The sequence below is a fragment of the Symphodus melops genome (genome assembly GCF_947650265.1).
Source record: "Symphodus melops genome assembly, chromosome: 19".
NCBI lineage: Eukaryota > Metazoa > Chordata > Actinopteri > Labriformes > Labridae > Symphodus > Symphodus melops.
Window position 1 is genome coordinate 6,488,076 of NC_136709.1, and position 22,621 is coordinate 6,510,696.

The following is a 22,621-nucleotide window of genomic DNA, read 5'->3' on the forward strand; positions in this document are numbered from 1 at the left end:
ATAAGTAATGGCAGTCTAATAAAAAATAGAGCAGTATAAGTGGAAGCAGTCGCTAGACATTTCAGGTCATTCTTTATTTCTTCCTTAGCGTGATTGTTATAGACACCAGAACTGTGTCTGTTCCTCTTTGGTCTCTGGTTCTGTCTCCACTGTTTCTATTTTAGTCTCCTTCTCAGTCCAAAGTGTCAGGAGGCACAGGAGGGGAGTGGCAAACCAGTCTTTCACCACAGGGAGGGAAACGGAGTGTTCGGTTGTCTAGCCAGAACCCCATAGAGACATTAACCCCACAGGTACATCCTAATGAAGACCGTGAAATCAATATATATATGCCATCCTCCCCTTAGCAACACACATATACACACACACACACACACACACACACACACACACACACACACACACACACACACACACCCACACACACACTTTGGTTCTTCGATGCTTGTGAGGACTTTCATTTGACCCTCTTTAGTCCTAAATTCAACTGTTGAAAAAAAATTACAACCTTTATTTCAAAGAGGTTTATTTAAAACACTATACATAAAGTCCTATTAAATATGATTCCATATTTTGATTCCTTTGTTTCCTTTTCACATATTTTTACTTAATGAAGTGACCCAAGTGTCTTCGCATTTGAGCAATGTACTTTTTTGCTTTCTTGCCAAACGTTAAAGAGAAGATCCATTCCACTCTTATGACAGGTTGATGGAGCCAATCCAGGATTTAAAGTGGTTGGAAATGTGCCTCTTTTGGTGAGACAGATCTTTGGGCTTGGCTAAATACAAAAAGACTTTTCTGGCTCCTAAAATAATTTTTATTCAGCGCCACCTAGTCATTTGGCCAAATTTGCTTTTTTTTTTTTTTTTTTTCACCTCTGACTTTTTAACTAACAAACATTTTACCAAAATGGTTCAGTAAGATAATATGTTAGCCTCCATTTACATCACTGATACCATTCTTGAAAGTTTTTTTATTATGTAAAACCATAAAAACATATTCATACTGAATTATGACTTGTACAAATTGTCACTTGCATGACAAAAAAGAAGAAGAAAGAAATCTGCTCAAAAACACCTGGATCCGAAAGGTTGCCTAAAAGAGCTTCCTTAAAGACCCCATACTATGTCACTATGCCAAGGAAAGCCTTATTCTCCTTACTCTGATCTATCTCCCTTAAAGTACTGTTTATCTTCTAGTTTACCAAACAACAAAATAAAGTATAATATGAAAAAACATCATTTTCAGATTTCCAATTAAACTATAGCATTCTGGTCATTTAAGGACCTTTAACAGAAGGCTAATACTGTATGTACTCCAGCTTTATAGATAGTTTCATAAAGCTAACATATGCACCAACTGTTATGACATACAGTGATTCTGTTTTTTTAATCTAGATTTGTCCCATCAAGATTTTGCAGATTTAATGTGAACTTCTATTTTTTTTTTTTATATTGCATTGCTGCTAATGTCATACTTATTTTAATCCCCATAACTCATTGACACTCCCCTTAAGGTTTACCATTGCAGTAAAACACCTGCCTAACCTGGACATAAATCAAATGTTTCCTCAGGATCCTAATACTCCCCCAAAACAATATGTAAAAAAACACGAACACTTCCCTCATTATGAGGATTTCTTTCCCCCCCTTGCTGCCTTAATGAGGACATTTGGTCCTCACAAAGATAGATGTCTAAAGAAGAAAAACTGACACACTTTTCACATCTTCATTATCCTGCACGTGAGTCTGGGGTCCCCTGTGACTTAGTTAAAGAGTAGTATATGTCACTTGTGATTTAAAGAAGGGAAATATATGGGGCATGGGGAGTGGATGAGTGCCAATCTTGAGTGAAAGCCACATAGTGCAGATTGTAAGAAAAAACTTAAACGTAAAAAAGGTGAAGTTGAGCAGGAAACAAAATAAACCCCATAGACACTTGCCACACGGCGAGATCTCCTGCCTACTGGTAGAAAACTGATTCATTTGGAAGACTGGATTCCCCACGCAGCAACAAGGCAGGAAAAAATATCAATGGCACTTCCCATGAAAACTTTCAAAATAAAACATCAAACTCAAGTGCTTTTTCCAAAAATGAATGCAGACTTGTATGGAAACTCAAATTGAAATGACAAAAATAACTTTTTGGCCACTGCAGCTGTTTTTAAAGTTGAATAAAAGCAGGCTAAGATAGTAGGACTGAAATGAAATCATCCTTTTAAAAGGATATAATCAAGGTTAAAGTGATATGTGAACCTGTTTCAACATGACACTTAAATCGGGATAAGCTTAGCATTGCCCACCTCTGTTATAATGCCACATCTGTGTTGACAGAGTAATGATTTGACTATCGATCAGTGCTGGTTGTCCATAAGAAGACTTTAACTTAATGCTAATGTGACATTTGATCTAATTCCTCACATACAGTGATTGTTCATCATTATTCTTATCGTGTCTTCTGGTCCTTCTTGTGTTCATGATCATTCTTTTCTGTAAGGGTCACCCAAAGAAATTGCTGTTATTTGAAATGAGCACTCTGAAATGATATTTATTGTGTAGCTTATGATGAATAAATAAATAAATGGATGGATGTCTGACTGATGTAATGGTGGATGGATGAATTACAAAATGAATTGTCACATCAATGAAGCAGAAAGAAATCTGACAATATCAGGCAGGATCTGTACAAGTCACGGAGCATTGTTGGTTTGTAAAGAGCAGAGTGTCATTTGTGGTTTTGTTGTTGCTAACTCCCAGGAAAAGAATATACCTTCAAGGTCAAAGATTACAAATCTGCTAAGTGAGGACTTCCGCATTATTTTTTTGGCCACTTTTTCCAGCGGCAAAGTGGTCCAGTGGTATGTAATCCCTCCACTCACACTATTCATTTTTATTCAAGCTCAAACAAGCCTTATCTCTGCACCTTTTCCTAATTCCCATTCTCTTACTGGTAGCTATTTAAAGTGGAGTTGGTTGTTTGGGCTTTGTATCAAAGAGAAATAAACAAGGGACTCTTTAGGGTCAGATGGATACCCTAGACACGCGAACAGAAGGATACCAAAAAAGAAGAATGGCACTAATCCCTTGTTTTTTGTACCATTCCAAAATTTTGAGGGTGGGGACACCAATACCTGGGTCCCGTAGTGACCTCAACAGGACTGCTTGGTGGACACAGGGATTTTGTTACACTTTACATTACACAATATAACCATTAACTAGTTGCTTATTAGCATGCTTATTGGTCACTATAATTGTTAATACTTTAATTTAAGGTACTAATTAATGTACTATATAGCTTCCTATGAGATCATGATCAGAAAATGTAGGCAATAATAAGTGCTAAAAAATGATAAACAAGCAGCAATGCTACCAATTTGCAACCCATTAAGCAACTATGCGTCCTTAATTCAAAGTGTTATCCTCTTTTTTTCTAAACTTGACAAGGTTGGATGGCCACCCATCCATTGAAATAATTTTGTTATTTTAGGGTCAAGTCAGCATTCTTTAACTTTAATCCCTAGTGCTGGAGGCCCAGTGGAGAACAGACCCTGTTATGAGCCCCCATTTTATCCATCCAAAAGTGTCAACCTGTAAACATGCTGTAGCTGTTTTCACATATGCATGCCTGAAAATAACTTCACAATAATCACAATATTAAAAAATGCTGGAGACTGACTTTTTAACAAAGTCCAAAGTTTTGTCAGCCTCTAGACAAACACATCATTAGCTTTGTTTTTCTATTGCTGAGCCTTTAATATGAGCTTCTGTTTGGCGACCCAAAACAAAGCCGGTGTTATCAGCATCAATTATTTCAGGTACAAAGAAATGAAGAATTCCCTGATGTAATAAAAATATACATGATAGGGTTATTGTTGCCCTGTTGTGATACTGACATCTGTCAATATGAGTGAAACACATTAAGTTTCCTTGCCCTCTTTGTGTGTGATAGAAGTAATAGAATCACAAGCTGGTCAGACATAGAACTACTGTTTTCTTATATTTTCAGTATATCATTTGGGATCTCTGTGCTATAGTTTCTCAATTCAATGTTGTACAGTCATATGCAGGTTTATAGAATTTAAAACAATGTATATTTATCCATTTTAGCTTAACAATAATCTTAAATACCTAATACACTGGTACAGGGTCTGAAGTATCTCTGGTTGATATGGTGCAATTCTGAATCGAATGTCTCCCATTTGTTTTCTCTATGACAGCATAGGGAACCAAGTAAAAAGTGATGTTTGTCCCCTTTGGTTGCAACATTCACCAAACATCTAATTAACTGAATTCATTCAGACAATTTCTCAGTATTTAAATGTGGAGATTAATTTCCTGTATTATTTGATGTATCCCATTTGGCAATTGTTATTTTATTAAAATCTCCGTATGATAATGTTCCTCCTGGTTCTAAGACATCATTTTTACAACCCATTCATATCAATTGTACTGTCCTTTGGAGGAATATAAACACAAAGAGTGATGGTCAATTATATATACTGCTCTTTGAACTTATCTGTTAATGTCCATGCTATCTCCATCCTCCCTTCTTAATCCTAAATTCAATCAAGAGACACAAGTGAATTAAGCAAATATTTTTTATATATACTGCTATATAATTTTTATATATACTGCTCTTTGAACTTATCTGTTAATGTCCATGCTATCTCCATCCTCCCTTCTTAATCCTAAATTCAATCAAGAGATACAAGTGAATTAAGCAAATAATTTTTTTAACAATGAAAAACATGGAAATGGGTCTTGACAGAAAAACTTTGGCGCTTGGACTCTGTGTTTGGAGAATGAAATTTTGAACTGTTGACAGAATAAATCCCCCCATGGAGTCCAGACACACTGATTGCAGTGGTTGCTATGTTAAGTGGCCATCAGAAGTAACTGATCTGATTAATACACATTTATACACCTCTGACAAAAAACCTGGGGTTAAATGTCACCCATCATACATATCCGGTAGGGGACAACTGGCTATGAACTGAGCCACAGCTGCTCAACATTTCTGTCTCTGTAAGGAAAACTGTAAGCATCATTTTTGGCTTCCAGATCATTCAGAGCTCAGGCTTAGGTCACTTACATAGTGACAGCCCTATAGCCCCACGCTTTGAACTTTGGTGTAATATTCAACTGTCCCTTTAATTTGTCAAAAAAGGTAATAGCAGGAGTTTATTCAAATTTTTAACCAGAGTTACATTTCCTCTTGTTTAGACAAACTGTATCCTTGCTTTCTTTGCTGTACATGAAGTACAATTAAGCAATTCTCTGTCTGAGATCAACCTATAATCTCTGTTTTGCCACAAAAAAAATGATAGCAACAGACAGCGCATCAAGCCTCTCTTTATTGGCTTTCAATGTGTTTTGAAATAGATTTGTTATAGGCCTGTCTCTTGTTTGTTTTTTAAAGCTTTGAATTTCCAGATTGCTGGTATAGAAAATGCATGATTCTAACATCATTAAGGATTTAGTAACAGCATATATATATATATATATATATGCACAGTCGTGCAATATATCCTTTGACATATTTGAACAACTGTTTGATGTGACTGTTTCAAATTTCTTTGTGAATTAAAGATACAACAGGTGGGTAGCCTACATAAAGCTATAAAGGCTTAAAGCTATAAAGGCTTATTCAAGGAGGGCAGGTGGCAGTCTCCATTAGAGATACACTGATTGTCACAATCACATCCAATGCAGATGTTTAAAATTACAATTAAGCCAATTGCCGTCTCTACTACACTAGCCTACAATCGTCACACGAGAAGTACGTCATGAAGTATGTCTTCTGTAAATCATGTAACTGTGAAATAAATGTTGTTTAGATCAAGTCAATTGACGTGGGCTATTCCAAATTCTTTTCCAGGCTTTTACTCTGAAAGCAAAACCCCCTCTGCTTGGCGACGGTTCTATCTGCTTGCTTGACGAATCTCTCTCTCCTCTTCATCTCTCATCCTCTCTCTACCCGCCGTCACCCAGCGCGGTACTGATGTCTGCTGAAACCCGGAGCCACCGCCGTCAGGAAGAATGAGCTGCCCGATCACCGAAGAGCGACGCATATTTTAAAAACATACGAAAGGAAAAAACCGGATCGTTTAAGACAGAGTGGAAAGAGACCAACTCTTTGAGAATATTGCGTTCACAGTCGGTGCAAGTGTGTCAGTCAAAGTCTGAACCTCGGACTCCCCACTCAGTGATGTAAAACGTGAAGGTGGATTTTGGCATGTGGAGGAGCAGGTAAAAAGGTAAGACTCGTGAGACCAAACTGTGCATTGAAGTGCTTGGACATTCCTGATAGGAGCTTCAGTCGCTTTAATCTGTTGCCACGATGAATGAAAATCTTTCATTGCATGAGTCACTATTAACTGACTGTTAACTGGCAAGAAAATGATATTGACACCTGGTTTCATCAGCGGAGTACAGGCGTAGTCCGTGTGTATGGGTATGAGGTGTATGCAAGTAATTTACTAAATGTATTAAACAACAGTGAGGTCCCCATGACGTCCGTAGTGATGAATAGAGATAAAAGCTCTGTCTCAGTTTGGGATGTGATGTAAGTGTTAGGAAAAGAAAATGTGGTGCATTCACTGTGTGAGTTTGGGTGGATGACGACACTTCCACTCCTCCCACCTATAACAAAGGAATCAATTAAGTGAAGTGATCTCAAAATTAAACCAAAAAAAGTGTAATTTCTGCTTTAGTTGAATGGCTCTGTGACGTCTGTGGATGTGACTGTAGTTTTATTTTTCCACTGAAGGAAGTACATCAAAGAGATTGCATCTGTAGCCCACACTGGATGACATGATGACACCAACACACTTCACAAGGTAGATAAAACCCTCCCTGAGATGCTCAGCGGGGATGACACATGCTCTCTATGAAGTTGGCGGCTGGTGCTCTGCTGTGAGTCAAAGTGGCCCTGCAGCAGAGGAACACAGTCCTTTTTTGTGCCCCCACCCCCTTCAACCCCTCTTAGAGAGAACCAGGGTTTCTAAAAGCATGTGGGGTAAGATATAGTGTAGATATATCCTTTCATGCGGTTGAGTGCTTACAAAAAAGCCACACTTTACACACTTCTATCCTGAGCTTAAGTATGAGAAATAGGACTGAATTATAAATGAGTTATGCTTGAGGTTGGGGACTCAGCTTCTGTCTCTCATTTGACTTCCATGGGCATTAATTGAGTACGGCATGGCAGCTGTAATTGGGTGCAAATGTAATCTGCTTGTTCTTATCTTTATAATGGAGAGCAAAGTTCAGGGGAAATGCATTTGTTAGCTCTATCTAAAAATAAAATGAGCATTCAGGACCAATATTTTGGGATGGCTATGCCATATGATTTTAATAAAGCTCAAACAAATCCTCCAATTTCCACTGGCCATTAATCTAAATTATTATAGTATGTCTCAATAAGTTTTCCTGTAAAATATGGATCAATGGCACATAGATGTCATGGCTTTGACAACTGCCGCCACTGCTGTCTTCAAGCAAGAGGGATGCTAATGGAGGGGAGAGAGGATACAGGCGTTACCGCTGCAAGACAGAGAGAGAGTGAGCGTGCTTCTGCGAGAGAGAGAGAGTGTGTGAGGCGTTTCCATGGAAACCTGACAGGGGTGTGTTTGGTCCCTGAAGACGACGAGGAAAGGAGAGAGATGAGAGGCGAAGAGAAAACTATCCCTCGTTAAAGGGTGAGAGGGGGATGGGAAAAAGAGATAATGGAGGAAAGAGGGGAAGGTGGGATTGCCCCCCCCCCCCTCCTATTGTTTGTTTTCCCTTTCCCTGTGCTGTGTTTCCCCTTGCAGACTTCCTTCCCTCTTCTCACGCTACCTCTTCTCCTCATTTGGAAGTAACAGGCAGGGCGTGCCATGGGTTTATACACGTCATACTGGATGCTTTCGTCATTATTTAAAAGGTGTGACGTGTTTTAAATCATTTGGGGATATTTTATGTTGACTTTGTCGGCTCTGTATCACTTTGCGGCACTTCTTTGCTGTGTCTTAAAGTAGTCACAGTAAAAAAGACTTACAATACTGACATCCATGGTCAAGTTCAAACCCCTCGTCACTTCTTTTGAAGAGCAACCTAATGAGTTGACACCATCTTGTCACTTGAATTCCCCTTGGAAGTTACTAATCATGTAAGAACACTGCTATGCTTTTATAATACTTGTAGTTTGTCTGGCTGTTTGAGTGAAGATGGTGAAAATACAGGGCTGCAATACAGCATGTTGATTTGAAATGACACAACAACTACTTCTTTTTTTTTTTCTTACAATTTCTGTAACATTAAAGGAAATCCACATGTACGAATCGGGATTTCAAAGAAAAGCTTCTTAATTAATATGTATAAAAATATATCCATAATGTACGTGATGCAACAAGTGTGTCTGATATATTGTTTTATAGTATCTTTGGTGATTTGCATTTCAGTTCAATTTTTTTGAAAGGCTCACAGCTAGCAAAAAGGAGACAGAGAGGGGGAACTCAATTTTTTCCCATCACCATACTGCTGGTATTGTGTTGGTTTTGAACAGTGACAGAAAATCAATGTTTATCCCTAAATCTAGTTAAGAAAGATCCAGATTCTTTTGTCTTCTTGTTCAGCATATAATTTTGCAAAACAATAAGCCACCTTTTTTTTTTGTAAAATTGTATCATCTCTTTTATACATATGAAGAAGTTCTCCCGCTGGAAATAAGAAACAAATAACATCACATTGTATCTGTTGTCTTTGTGTAGAAGAAGGTAGCAGCACCAACATGTAAAAATCATTCGTCTTTATGTAACGCTACTACAAGAATAAGTGGTTTATCAGCATTCAGTCAAACAGTGCCTGTTGCTTAACTTTAATTTGCGAGAAGAAAAAAACTACATTCATGAAAAGAGCTGTTTGAAGTTTCATGTTTTTATGCCCCTGAAAGTCATTTTTCTTTTTTCTGGTGTCTGTTTTTTGTTTTTTTACAATAAAAGAATAGCACCAGGCCGCTCAGTAGAACCATAATGCATAATGCGAGTGCAAGGGCTTGAAATGTTTATTGCTTTAATACTTACCCTCTAACTATAATGCCTCTACTTAACAATGAACAAAATACCCTTTAATAGCCACCTCTTGGGTTATAGATGTTGGAGCTTCACCCTGCCTGAATGTGCCATACTGTTAGTCAGGATGAGACCAAAAATCTTTTAAATTGCTCTTTAATATGAAATTGTATTTTTCAAATGTGTTTAAATGACTTGACAACTGTTGGCTGCTGGGATGATAGTGGAGACTGCAATAAAAAAAACGGTGCTTTGGAAAATGTTCTGCACTCATTGACAAGTGTCTGTTGGACTAAAACATTATTTAACACGTTCTGTTTTAGAACAGCAACATAATATTTTCAGTCAATAGATTTTTTTTCTAATTTATAGACATGTATTGTTCATTCCTCGCCTTCATTCTTTAAAGTCTAAAATGCTCGACAACATTCTCTTAGCCTACATGTCAGCACAGAAAACCTGTCACTTTTAAATTGTGAATGGTAAGAAGTAAGGAAACAAACAGCAATGTACTCAAGCAAAAGCAGTCTTCCAAAGTAAACCACAGGAGATCAAAAGTGGAACAATGCCAAACTCATGCCATGACATTTTCATAAAACATAAAAATGTGATGACATTTAAATCTTTAATATACAGCTTTTGATTTGTATGCTGTGTATAGTATAGTATATAAATCTTCTATATAAAGATTTGAAGACTTTTCTCACGTTTCTTATGCAAATTAAGGCATTGAGTAAAGATAAGGGAACAGCTTTCCAAATGCTGAATTACAATGACCGAAGAGTCTTCAATCTGTGGGGATGAAACCACTCTCCTGCTGGAACTTCTTTTTGGGTGTTACAAGCTCTCTTGAGTGATTTTTATTCCGGTGTAGTACTAAAAGACTTAAGAAAGTTAAAAGACAGCTGACCAAAATATTGAACAAATTCTGGGATGGTTTGGGTAATTTTAAGTTTTAGCCGTATTTAACTGGACTGAAATTTAAGCGATGTCAAAGATTTATATACAATATGTCTAACATAAAATAAAAGCGCCAAGGACAAATACAGTGAACTCAACCAATATCACAGAGCAGGAAAGATGGAAACAGCAGCACATGCAATATCATGAAAAAAGGACTATACAGCTATGCTGACTTGCATAATACAAGGCCCTTTGTTCTGAACAGATTTGACTGAAGTAATAAGACATTGAAGGCTCATTCCGACGTAGCTACGCAATATATTAGCGAGACAGTGAGCATTGGAGCACTGCTCAGTTGTTATCTGGTACTTTTTTTTTATTTTGACAGGCAAGAGGCTAGTCTGTTGGGCCCTTTCCTGGAGTGTGATTAGCATTGCAGATGTAGGTTTCTGTAGGCGTCCTTTTCAACAAACTCAAGGTTCCCCTGTCTCCAGTGCATGATTAAAATGTAACAGCCGTGCGTGGGAAATTCACAAAAGCAGAATAATGCTCCAGCTCTCAAACAGTCTATTTTTTGCTCAGGTATGTTGCACCTCCGCCCTGCACTCTTTCTCTTCAGCATAAATACACACAAGGGCTCGACACCTTTGTGTGGAACCAAAACAGACTCAAAAAAGCGAGAAGCTATTATTTTCTGCAGTTTTTGGTTTTAAAAAGGTATTTTCAGAGACGAAGATATTGTTTGAAATTAGAGTTTTTCCGGGAAAACAACATGTGACGACACGTTCTTTTTGGCAGCATGAAATGCTATAATAAATCAGAAACAGAACTACAATCATGATAACAGGCAGACATAGTATCATAACCATGGTATTGTATGATTATCATAATGCATTACAAAGATGATGTTATTCAGCTTACATTGAAATCAATTCAGGTTAAAGGCCTTTCAAAGACAAAAAGCGTTTATTGATCTATTCTTAAATAAATATGCGATCAATCAAGGTTCTCATTATCCATGACGGTAGACAAAAGTAGCAGCCAATAGTACTGCAGGCCATTCATCAGAAAATCACTATCTTGTATTTTATCTAACCTTCTGTAAATGCTCACAAAACACATGCTGAACACTTCTGAACATGAATCCAGATCAGTTTTGGAGATAAACAATGAACAGATGGCATGATATTTAACGAAGAGAGGAACTGCTACATCACTTCTTTTTATAGAACATGTAGCATTAAATATATCACTGTTTTTTTTTTTGTTTTTTTTTTATAATCTGTGATTTAGAGATGTGATGAATTGTTTGCACTTTTCTCACATATTTCTTTATCACTATTGTATTCATAATAAATGTCAAATGAGTCTTGAAGTGCACAGTGCCAGTACTGCTGTATGTACCGCTTTGACCCACTGCAGTTATTACATGAATAACTTATAAGGTTATTTGTTGCCCGAATGTAAGTGATTGTAGGGGTCTATATTTTCTCTAGTAGCACAGCACGTATGATATGAAAAAGCTCCTGGTTGCTCCGGCGACAGACTGAAAACATTGTTGAGGTGCCTAAAGTCAAAATATTTAGAAGTGCCTGTCACTCTTGCTGCTATATATAAAGCATCTCTGCTCTCAGCAATGTCAGAAACGCATAATAGCACAAATCTTTCCCATTGAGAAATGAGAAGATGAAGCAACAGGCAGGTCTCTGGAGGATGCACTCCTGTAAGAGACTCAAATGAAAAGGGAAAACGGCTTTGAACACTATGGCGTCCTCAGGTTAGTGTGTGCCTCCAGTCCTTTGTCACTAAGACCCAGAGGAATAATAACATTACAAGTTCTTCAGAAGCCTGTTTCTACATTATTTAAGAGCACAGTGTGCAAAAGGAGCTAGGGTCCCTATTTTAAGCTGAACATTAATTAACACAGCAGTGTATCTCAGGGAGATATTCTCTGGGCTCTACATTACAATTGTTTAGTTTTTTTATTGTACTTCTGCCAGACTGTGTAAGCTAACGAGGAGTTCAGCATACAGTTTGTTTCTCCTGAGTGGCTCATAACCACAATATCCAAAACACATTCACCTTTAACAAAACACTACTTTATTTAGTTTAGCCAGGAAGCAGCAGTGGTCCTGGATCTGTATCTAATGTACATAATTTGCCAGCAGCTTTGAGGTAGCAGTAACGTTTCTGCTACTCTTAAATGGTAAATTGACTTCATTATGTAGAGGGTTTTTCTAGTTTTTGACTACTAAAAATTCTTTTACACCACAGGTTATTGTGGTCACACACTGATGGCAGAGGTTATTTAAAGTGTCCATCAGTATTTACTTATCCATAAATACATATCAGTACACGTCGATGAAGCAGTGGGAACACCTTTAAATTTAGAGTCTTGCATAAAGACATTGAACATTTGGCAGCAGGACCAATTCCAGGTCAGAGACAACCGACTCTACCACTGAGCTCTTAGACTACAATTTATCGCTTACTTTTGAGTCAGTTTAAATAAGCGTAAATATTGTGCAAAACGTTCTCTTTCCGGACTTTCCTCTTTGCCATAGCAATTAAAAATAAAATAAAAATGTGGGCACCAGATGGCCAAGCAGTTATTTTGTGTGCTCCATATGCAGCGATTGTAGCCCTCTGTGTCGAAATCCAACCTTTTCTGCATTCCACGTTCTCTCCTCCCAAATGTCTTGTCATTAAATACCAAAAGGCCCAAAATGGAACTTTAAAAAAGAAAAAAGTGCTAAATCAAGCTCAAAAACGACTCGATAATCTGCAGACCTCTTGATTTCATTAAGCATCGGTTTCTAGTTTTTTATGATGCCTGAGATTTTAAAAAAAACAAAACATGTACATGGTGTGTTCTTTAACTTTTCTCATTTGAGAGACTTGCAGACAAAAAAAATAAAAATACAACCTTAACTTGTGCCGCAAACAAAAAAACAGTTACATGTTCTTTATCTTTCTCAAGGATTTTGATTGGGTAGATAAAAGTTAGATAAGCCGAAGCCAGATTTAAAATTGTAACATTATAGTGCTTGCTCCCCTTCTCTTTATGTCTTTCCATTTTGGTGCTTATTTCAGCAGCAAAACACAACATTTCGTGGAGTTCTGGTTGCATCTGTCCCATATTCTATCATTAGCACCCTCGACCTCTCCTGCTCTGCCTCCCACCAGCTCTCTAGCACAAATGCACTTTCGTCACATGCAGTTAAAAGACTGGGAAATAGGTTACATATTTTTCAGGTAAAGGTTGAAATACAAGCCCCTTGGGGTTTACTAAACTGAAACAAAAGGTTATAAAGGTTTTCCTGAAGAGGATGACAAAAAAAGAATGATGCCAGAGGTCAACAGGGAGGCATTTTGGGATGTACTTTAGAGTGCAAAAACTGCACAGCCAAAAATGTAACGAACCTGATACTGAAAATAAAAGTTTGAGCTGAGTTAGGTAAGTTGGAGTGTGATATGAATGAGATGTTTGGATGTTAAAGTACATTCAATAGACAAGTCATCTTTTCTTTAATTTGAATCTTACTAGCTCCTCAGTCAACCTTGATTAATACTGTGCAGGACTGTGCAACAACTGCTTAAAACTGCTTGTTTTAGCTTTGTTTGTTTTTTTAGTATTTGGTCTGTTGATGTCTGATGTATTTGGAGCAGCAATCTTTAATTCAAATTAAACATCACAAGCTGTATTTAACCAATCAATTGCCCTGTGGAGGTCAGTCTATATGACAACGTCATACATGTGTGAACTTTATTAGTTCATTACATCTTTGCTTTCTTTGTGCTGAAAACTTCTCTAACACAACTCAATGTGAGCTAAACAATAGAAAAGCTCCGTCCTGCTGTAAGTTCAGACATGCTGCAGGAGATACTGTACATGTCATAGGTGGATCCAATACCATGATGCTACCAGATGGAGGCACACAGACGCAGTTTCATGGAGCTCTCCAACAGCAAGCAGTGATTTGAGTCAAGCAAACTACAATTAAGGGTTTTGATAACCTGATTGTTTTAATTGTGTCTGGTTTTAGGGGGTGTTGCAAAACCCTCAAGAACCCTACTCCTGCATCTTCTGGAGAAATGATAAGTTAATCTATAACATGGGTCTTATGATGCAACATCAAACATTTACGAGGGCAATGAGATTCTTGCATGTTAAGCTCAAACTGAGTGTCATAAATGACACCAGGTGATAGACAAACACAAATCTTACTGATTTCCTGACATCATATGTGCAGTAATAAAAACAACCTCTGATTGCCTGTCATGTATGATAGACGGAACCAGACCGCCTGCTATTGCACAAATCTGGGCAAATATTGTTTCAATCTAAGGCGGTCAATATGGCTTTATTCACCTCTGTGACGGGATGCAGGATTGCTTTGCTGGAGTGCTCAGTAATAAAACAAATAAAAACAGTGAGCACAGATACAAACAGGCTGTTTGTCCAGGCAGGGTACAAAGCATTGCTCCCAGGGAACACCAGCTATACTGTTGTAACCACCCTGTCAGAATAACTGGCCAAGTGAGCTGTATCCTAATGCACTCACCAGTCATCATTATAAGCACTTCAAAGAACAGAAACGCCATTAAACCTGCAGTGTATGGTCTGCATGCGTCCAGTTGCGAAGCCCCCAGCCTTTCAGCTGTCCTGTTTTGTGGAGGCCAGTGCTCAGCCTGATCCTCAGTCTGAAAGCACACTGCTTGCCGCGGGGCCATGAGGCTGGTTGAGGGCCAAAGCCACAGCTTCAGTGGCTTTTTAGGATGACAGCATTAGAGCCACATGCCCTGCAAGAGCTACATCTTTCTCTACTGCTGCCACACTGGGCATCTGAAACACGGCTGCCTGTCAATTAGTATAGTTATGAAGTTATGTATAGCTATGAAGTCATGAACTATAGCTTTTTATTTGTTGAGAGGCTTGTACTACAAAGAACTACTTTCAGTTATCAAGGTAACTTCAGTGTTAAACCTGAGTTGTGTGGTTCTTCCTCCGTTTGTCACAGCAGCTTTGGTGACTTCAGTCTACACTTTAGGTGTACTGTATATATGTATTGCCTTATGGCAGACGTGTTCATGTCTGTGAGAGGTCATTTGTTATTAACACTGACCCTCATATCTGAATGCGTTCATAGAAACTGTGAGTTGACTCATAATGTTGATAACCAGTTTCATGTGACCACCGAGTGTGATCTCATAAGTCAGGATAAGTGAAGCCGAATAACCAAAAGATGCTCTACGCTCTACGTATGTTGAAGTGTTCATTTAATTTGGTGTAAACACTTTGATATTCGTTGCATGCACTTAAAATTCATTGGAGATTTCAACACATTTTTAATGTTTGAGATATTCATTGGGCTGCACAGATGAGACATTTGTTCATACAAAACAAGAGCGACAGTAGTGAAAAGTAGCTCCACTGTTGCACTGTAGATGTCTTTTTAAACTAGATCTTTATATCGCAGCACAGAGGGAGATCAAATACAGCGCACTGGTATTGTAGTAGCAAAAAGGGATGATTTAAACTAATAGTACTGGAGTCACACATTCAAACATTGTTTTTATGTCTTGCTAGCTGCCTCATTTACACTTTCGTATCTGGAACTACTTACTACCTGAGGCAAAAAACACAAAACTTTGCCCCCAGAATAGCAATGGGGAAATACATTGCAAAGTTCCCAATTTAAACAGTATGTGGGTTACGTGTTCAAGTGTCCCAGAGCTTCACTGGTGATGGTTTAATGCCTGAATACACACAAGAAGCAATAAATGACTGTAACTTCCTCTCTCTATGCAAATATGTATACAGTATAGGAATTGCACATTTTTAACTAATCTCATTACCAAATGTACTGCAATGGCTGTAACTGTCAGGCTGAAAAGTTTCACAAAGAGATTGATTTAAGAAGATGCTGAGCCTCTGATGTCTCTTGTGGACTGCACTTTGAAGCCTGGAGTGAAGAATTTTTACTGCCAACCATCTTGTATTTATAGCTGGAAATTATTTTATGCGACAGGTTGCAGTAATGTCAATAAGAGATACCCACTTAGCCTTTTAGCAAACATTGCATTTTTCTTACCGTCTAAATCATGATTTGATGATAGTAGGTGGTTCCATATTCAATCACTGTTGGAAGTCACAATCTGAACATGGCACTGTCAATCATCCCAACCCTAGCATAACTTAAACAGTTTACCTCTATCCAACACAGCAGTAAAATGTCAAGTTGCACTTTAACAACTAGGAGCACATCAACCTCCCTGCAGCAATAAGAGGCGTCAAACCACTGGAAGTCATTAAAAAAAAAAAAAAAATCGAATTGGTGTTGTAAGAGTAATATGTAGGGCTAAAACTTTCTCAAGAACTTTAAAAACTAAAGTGAAATGTTCCTTCAATAGTCAAAGTTATTCTTATCCTTTGTTTTCTTTTTGGTACTGCATCTGTTTGATTCTGTTCCGCAAGGAAATTAAAGTGACAACTGAATAAATACAAACCAAAATATCTTGTTCACAGGACACTTTTACAAATGCAAAATACATGAATATATTTTTAAAAAATTAGGCATTCATAAATAATGAACAGACTCTAAAGTCACTGAAAAGTATCTGAACTTTTAAATAGGTTGACGGTGTCTACACTGATGTGTTTACAGGCATTTGTAGGCTGAACTTGAACTGTGCTTGAACTTGATGACTGCAGCATTAATGCAAGCGGTATGAATTTTAAGTAACTTGATGTTTATGCTTGTCTGCCAAAGCAAGTGCATCTTAAATAAAGCAATAAGAGTGTTTTGAGTGAGATATTTTTGCAGATCAATCTGCGTAGTGACACAGTGGTTAGCACAATTACCTAACAGCACAGACCATGGTTTGAATCCTTCGTCGGAAAGAAACGTTCTGTGTGGAGTCTGTTTGTTCTCCCTGTACATGCATGGTTTTCCCTCTGGGTAATCTGACCTTCTCCCATGGCTTCCTTCCACAGTCCAATGACATAGTCATTAGGTTAATTGGCGAGTCTTTATTGCCTGTAGATGTGAATATGAGTTTGCCTGATTGTCTGTCTCTATATATGTTTGCCCTGTGATTGACTGGAGACCAGTCCAGGGGGAATCCTGCCTCTTGCTCGATGACAGCTTGGATCCCCCACCCACTGCACGTAGAAAGAGGTATAGATAATGGATGGATGGAACATAAATGTCACACATAACTAACAGAGAGCTTCTCATGGGACAGTGACAATTTGAGGAAAGAACATCTTGAATGTGTTGCATTCCTCTAATCTTGCTAAATGTGCAAGCGGTCCTTCCACTGTGTTTCTCAGCTGCTTTGGGGATTAATTAGCATAGCAGCATTGGAAACAGATTCAATGCAGTCGAAGGCTGTCCCTTGTTTTTCTCACTGCATCAGGCTCTCACAAAGCTCAAACTCTGACAGAAAACACCAGTATATTTTGCTCTGAGCAAGGTGTTACTTGTCAAACAGGCAAATGTCACTTTGTAATGTTGTATTAATTGTTAATTTTTTTCAGTTACCTATTTTTCCTCTTGTTCTCAAATGAAAAACACAATAACACATAAAATAGTACATTATGCAAAAATGTTTTATCTGCTTTTTACACTAGCTTAAAGAGGAAAAGGGTTCTCTTGTCACAATGGTGTTAAAGTCATGAAGGCATGTGTTGACAGTTCCTCATTTCAATATCTGTTCATTAAAATCCCCCCCCTGCTAGAGATACAGATACTGTCAAAGTTGAAAATCGCTGTTTAGTAAAATGATCTCTTGCTCCTTATTTGTACCCTTTATTCTTTTGTAAATTAAGGCTGTGTTTTAAATTTTATTCTAACTTTTCATGACTAAGTGGTTTTGGGACACTAAATACAGTCTGGTATAGTTTTAGAGTATATGATCAACCTAAGTTTAAAATGTATGTTTTATTTCAGTTTAAACATGGAAAAAGAGGTGCTCTTTTAATTTTTTTTTTTTAACAGATTTCACATTTCATTCAGAATATTTACAATTTATCGTTAAACATATTACTTAATTAATCAAATAAATGCAATCCATAAATAGTTTAAAAATTCAAAATCTCAAGGACTCTCACTCTGTTTACTCCTGAAATGCATCTTGGGTTTCCCAATCTCCAACTGAGTCACTGGCTTATTTTTTTGCTGAATGAGTTCTATGTATAGAATAACTCTTTTGTTCTGTTCATTTCATTTCAAGCTCATAACAACAAAGTGCAGCCTGCATGCACAATAAACAGCATTAATAGCAAATGTCCTGCTGTGGTACTGGTATGTTTTTTGTTTTTTTAAAGGGAATATTATCCAGAACTTTACATGGGTAAAGTAATAAATAGTTTCTTGATGTGCAATAGATGTGACCTGTGAATAGTTCTCTCTTTTTTATTATCCAAGAGTTTTCCTCTTAGAAATGGCATACAATATATAGATGTATCAGTCTTTCATTCTTAACATATTCAAATCTGCAGTGTGGTACATGCATTTCTCTGAAAAAACACAAACAATCTAAGACATCACAAAAAGAAAGAAAGTGTTTTTGTCACATTGACACAACTGACAAACTTCACACCTTCTGGCTCTCTTTCTCTTGCTCAACAATATGGACTCTCTCTCATGCTTACTCTCTCTCTCTCTCTCTGCTACAAATCTTCATTATCCTTCTTTATAAACTGCTGTATATACTTTTTGCCTGTGATTAAGAGAGAAATAGTGATACCAGTTTATATGCAGTGGAAGGAGTCTTATTCCAAAAGGTTACTGTTTTACATAGTAGTGTTTAGTTTTAAAAAGGGCTTGAAGTTTGTATCAAAACGTCCTCTCAAACAATAATGGGGTATTAGAGTTGAATAAAGAATTTATTAATGCACACAAAGAACCATCTGCTGAATGATGCTGCCAAGATAAATTATATGCCACCCACCATACTTTGATATGAGTTTCATTGATGCTCTTGGTCCTGCTTTGGATGTTATTAATGATAATGGGAAACTGTGCTTTACTCAAAGACTAAATCTGTTCAAAAGAGAAAATGGTTCTCCCACAGCTCATTTTATCAAACCAATGGACAGTATGGTCTGTATGATCTGTATGATCTTACAACATATCTATTAGTTTCATTTGGCTTCATGAACTACTTATCAATTACATCAACTGTTTAAAGACAGAAAAAATGCTCTGAGCATTTTTTTAATAAAATGTTTTAAGTCCATAATTAACAAACATTAAGCAACATACCATATTTCAAATTTATATTATTCACAAATGTTTCACTTAATACAGATTATTTTGTACTCTTCATGTGTGGAGCATTGTTAATTACTGTCAAATTGGTGCTAAACCATAGTTCCTATAAATATATGTATGATCCTCGTTGAAGAACAATAAATATTAAAAAGGTTTCTAAAACTGCTGGAACACTGATGCTTCTAAATTCTACTATCATTGTTCAAATCTAACTGGTTTTTCCACAAAGAAATCCTATTCAGACACATTTAAAACAACAGCTAGTTGCACAAAATCTGTCATTCAGTAGTATGACTGATATCGTTAATAACTTTTTTAGCTCTGCAGCAGTTCGTGATGAAATCCAGGCCAAGCATTTAAAAGAAGCAGCATCATTAATTACTGGACATCTGACTCATGTCCTTTCACTCTCTTTTGGGTTGTCTCTAGTTACCTTCAAGTTGCAAAGGTCAGCATCATGTATTGAATGGGATCCTGGCCTTATAAAGACACAATATTATTTTGCCTAAGTCCAACATTTTGGAAATGCTAGACCCTGTAGAGCGTGTAAACGTGCATATAAGTTCATCTTTCCTGTAAACACCTATTGTATTGTAGATCTGGACAAAATCATTCAACATTCATGAGTCCCTTCCAACTTACAAACAATAATTTAAGTTAAAAGTTAAAACAAGTTAAAATTTTGTTAATTTTAACTTAGGATAATAATGCAATTGAAGATGGTCTAATCCTTGTTTTAACAAAGGCTAATTGCAATTTGTACACATGGCTTTGTGACTACATAAACAATTAAGACTAAAGGTTGTATTTTTAAATGAATAATGTTGTGGAGGACCTCAAGGATCTATTCTTGGGCTATTTCTATTTCTCATCTTAATGAGTGACTTTGCTGGGATGTTTGAAACCATATGACCCATTATGTTATTATGCTGATGATCATTCATCAATGAGTCTTTATTTCATATTGCCAATTAATGATACGTCATCTCGAGACACTTGAAGAACAACAGGTAACAAACCTAACTCATTATTATTTAATACTACAAAAGGCCAGGTAAAATGACAAAATGTATTATTTTGTTACAGAGGAACAGGTAAAAGACCTTACTTATTATTATTGTTAAAAACCATCATTAATCCATCAAGTTCTCGGCAGAACAGACAGACAGACAGACAGACAGACAGACAGACAGACAGACAGACAGACAGACAGACAGACAGACAGACAGATACTTTATTGATCCCGAGGGAAATTCAAGATAGTCAAATTACACAGCATACTGATCCACCTCTACAGTCTCTGCTATATTCCATCCTTCTTCTTAATTAGATTTTACCACCTGCTTTGTCCTGAGAAAATAATCTAAATGAAAAGGTTTTGGCAAACCTTGGCCATCTCTCAGCTGGATGGTCAGGGGGTTCTATCTCAAGCCCCTTCAGTTACATGTCCAATGTGTCCTTGGGCATAACACTTAACCCCAAGTTGCTTTGTTACGTCAATGGTGCATGAATGTGTATGAATGGATTAGTTAATACTAATGGACACTTAAGATAGCCGTCTCTGCCATCAGTGTGTGAGTGGTTAGGTGTAAAAATGCTTTGACATTAGGAAAGGGCTTTACAATCTCATGTCCATTTCACATAAATCTGAAGGATTATTTGGATGTTCTGGAAAACAGCTCTTTCTCTCCTGTAATTGCACACATTGGGCCTGATTTACTAAAAGTTTGCGTGTATTAAAACGTGTGCAAACTTGATTCCACCAGCAAAAAGTGTGTTATCGGATGTACTAACAGCATGCAGTGAGGATTGCGTCTTTCATATGTGCAAAACAACACGTATTGTTCATTTAGTACGTTTGCCTTCATGAATATGCAATATGGGGCGTTTCTGCCTCAGTGTGCAAAATACTGGGAGGAGAAAATGCAAAGAAGTTAAGTTAGTACACGCAATGCCATTTACCAAGACAGGTGATTTAGGTGTCTGAATTTAACACCTATGAAACCTGCTAAACCAGGAGCCCAGTGTTACGCATAACAGGCTGCAGTTAGGAGGAGACATAGGCACAATATAAGTAGGCGTAAAGATTGCTTTTGTTCCCCTCACACACGTTAACGTGTTTCAATGACCGAAAAATAAATGGCATGCATTTTTGATTTTACTTCAATAATTTTTAACAAAGACAAATACCATGATTAAACTAATATTACTGACCATTCGCAGCCTCTCTCTCTTTTCGCCTGCATTTCTTTTTTTCTCAGGTTGCAGATTAATTGGGATCTTAGTAAATCTGGCCTTTACAGTAGTGTGTGTGACTCACACTAGGATACATTAAAAGAATTGTTTATTTACTTTCAATAACAATTATGTTCCATGACTGAACTTTCCCCAAAGTTCACAGACACATTAATCTTCAGTGTCTCACTGTATGTATCACTGTTTTCTTTGGTGTGTTGTAATTGACTTTTTCGTACCTCCATTTCCTCAGATGGCTCAGTGCCTCATGCTTTATACACGATACATTTTAAAAGATATAGAGATATATCTATATAATATATAGATATTATTAAAAGTGTTTATGTTTATTGCACAGAATAACCTGGGCATGAGTCATCCGGCTTGTAAATTATCTTATACTTTATAATAGCATGCGGCTGCATTGCATTGCAGTCTCTGGAGTAATTTGTAGCTGATCACCCTTTTAATGGAAACACAAAAAAAAGTTTAACTACAAAAAAGATTAATGGAAATAATCAGGTAATTTGTTGCTGATTGCTTTCTGAACAGTAAGCATGCAATTTCTAGAAGCTACTAAGTGGTTGTAATGTTTCTGATCATTTATCACTCTTAATGGATCGTTAAAAAGAGAGTATACTGGGTGCACTCAGGTTGCCAGGACATGTGCTAAGTGCACTTAGCATTTCCACATGGTTAGCCTCAATCCATGAGCTTTGCTGTTTTTGATCTTGATTTGCAAAGACACTCATCTCTCCAAAATCAATAACTTTGCGTTATGTGTTATTTTCACACTTTTCAACCCTAAAAATCTTATATAATTTCTTATTTTGAAAAATACGATTGGTGAATTTTAAAACACAACATATGACAAAGGAGACTGGGAAGCCTTATAGCAAAAGAGAGCAAATTGTTGTTAACAGAAAAAGTGATGAAACATAATTTTACTAAAACAATGACATTTCTGTTTCAACATTTAATACATTGTCCCAGTGCTATATTGAATCAAATATGGGTTTCAATGTTAGTTGCAAATACATTCTGCTTTTATTCACATTTTACACAACCTCAGATTTTTTTGGAATAGGGGTTGTACTTGAAATGGGCAAAACCCAATGCTTAGTAGTGTCTCTGGTTGCTGAAGCAGCTGTCACTA

The 22,621-nt window shown here is 37.1% G+C and overlaps 1 protein-coding gene across 1 annotated transcript in view; it reads left to right on the plus strand.

The window, feature by feature from the left end:
• Window positions 1-5,961: 5,961 nt before the first annotated feature.
• Window positions 5,962-22,621, plus strand: part of lingo2b (leucine rich repeat and Ig domain containing 2b) — a 33,048-nt gene continuing 16,388 nt past the window's right edge. Inside the window, exon 1 of the mRNA XM_079369674.1 lies at window positions 5,962-6,253. The gene's annotated coding sequence lies outside the window, so the exon portion shown is untranslated. The remainder of the gene's footprint in view (window positions 6,254-22,621) is intronic.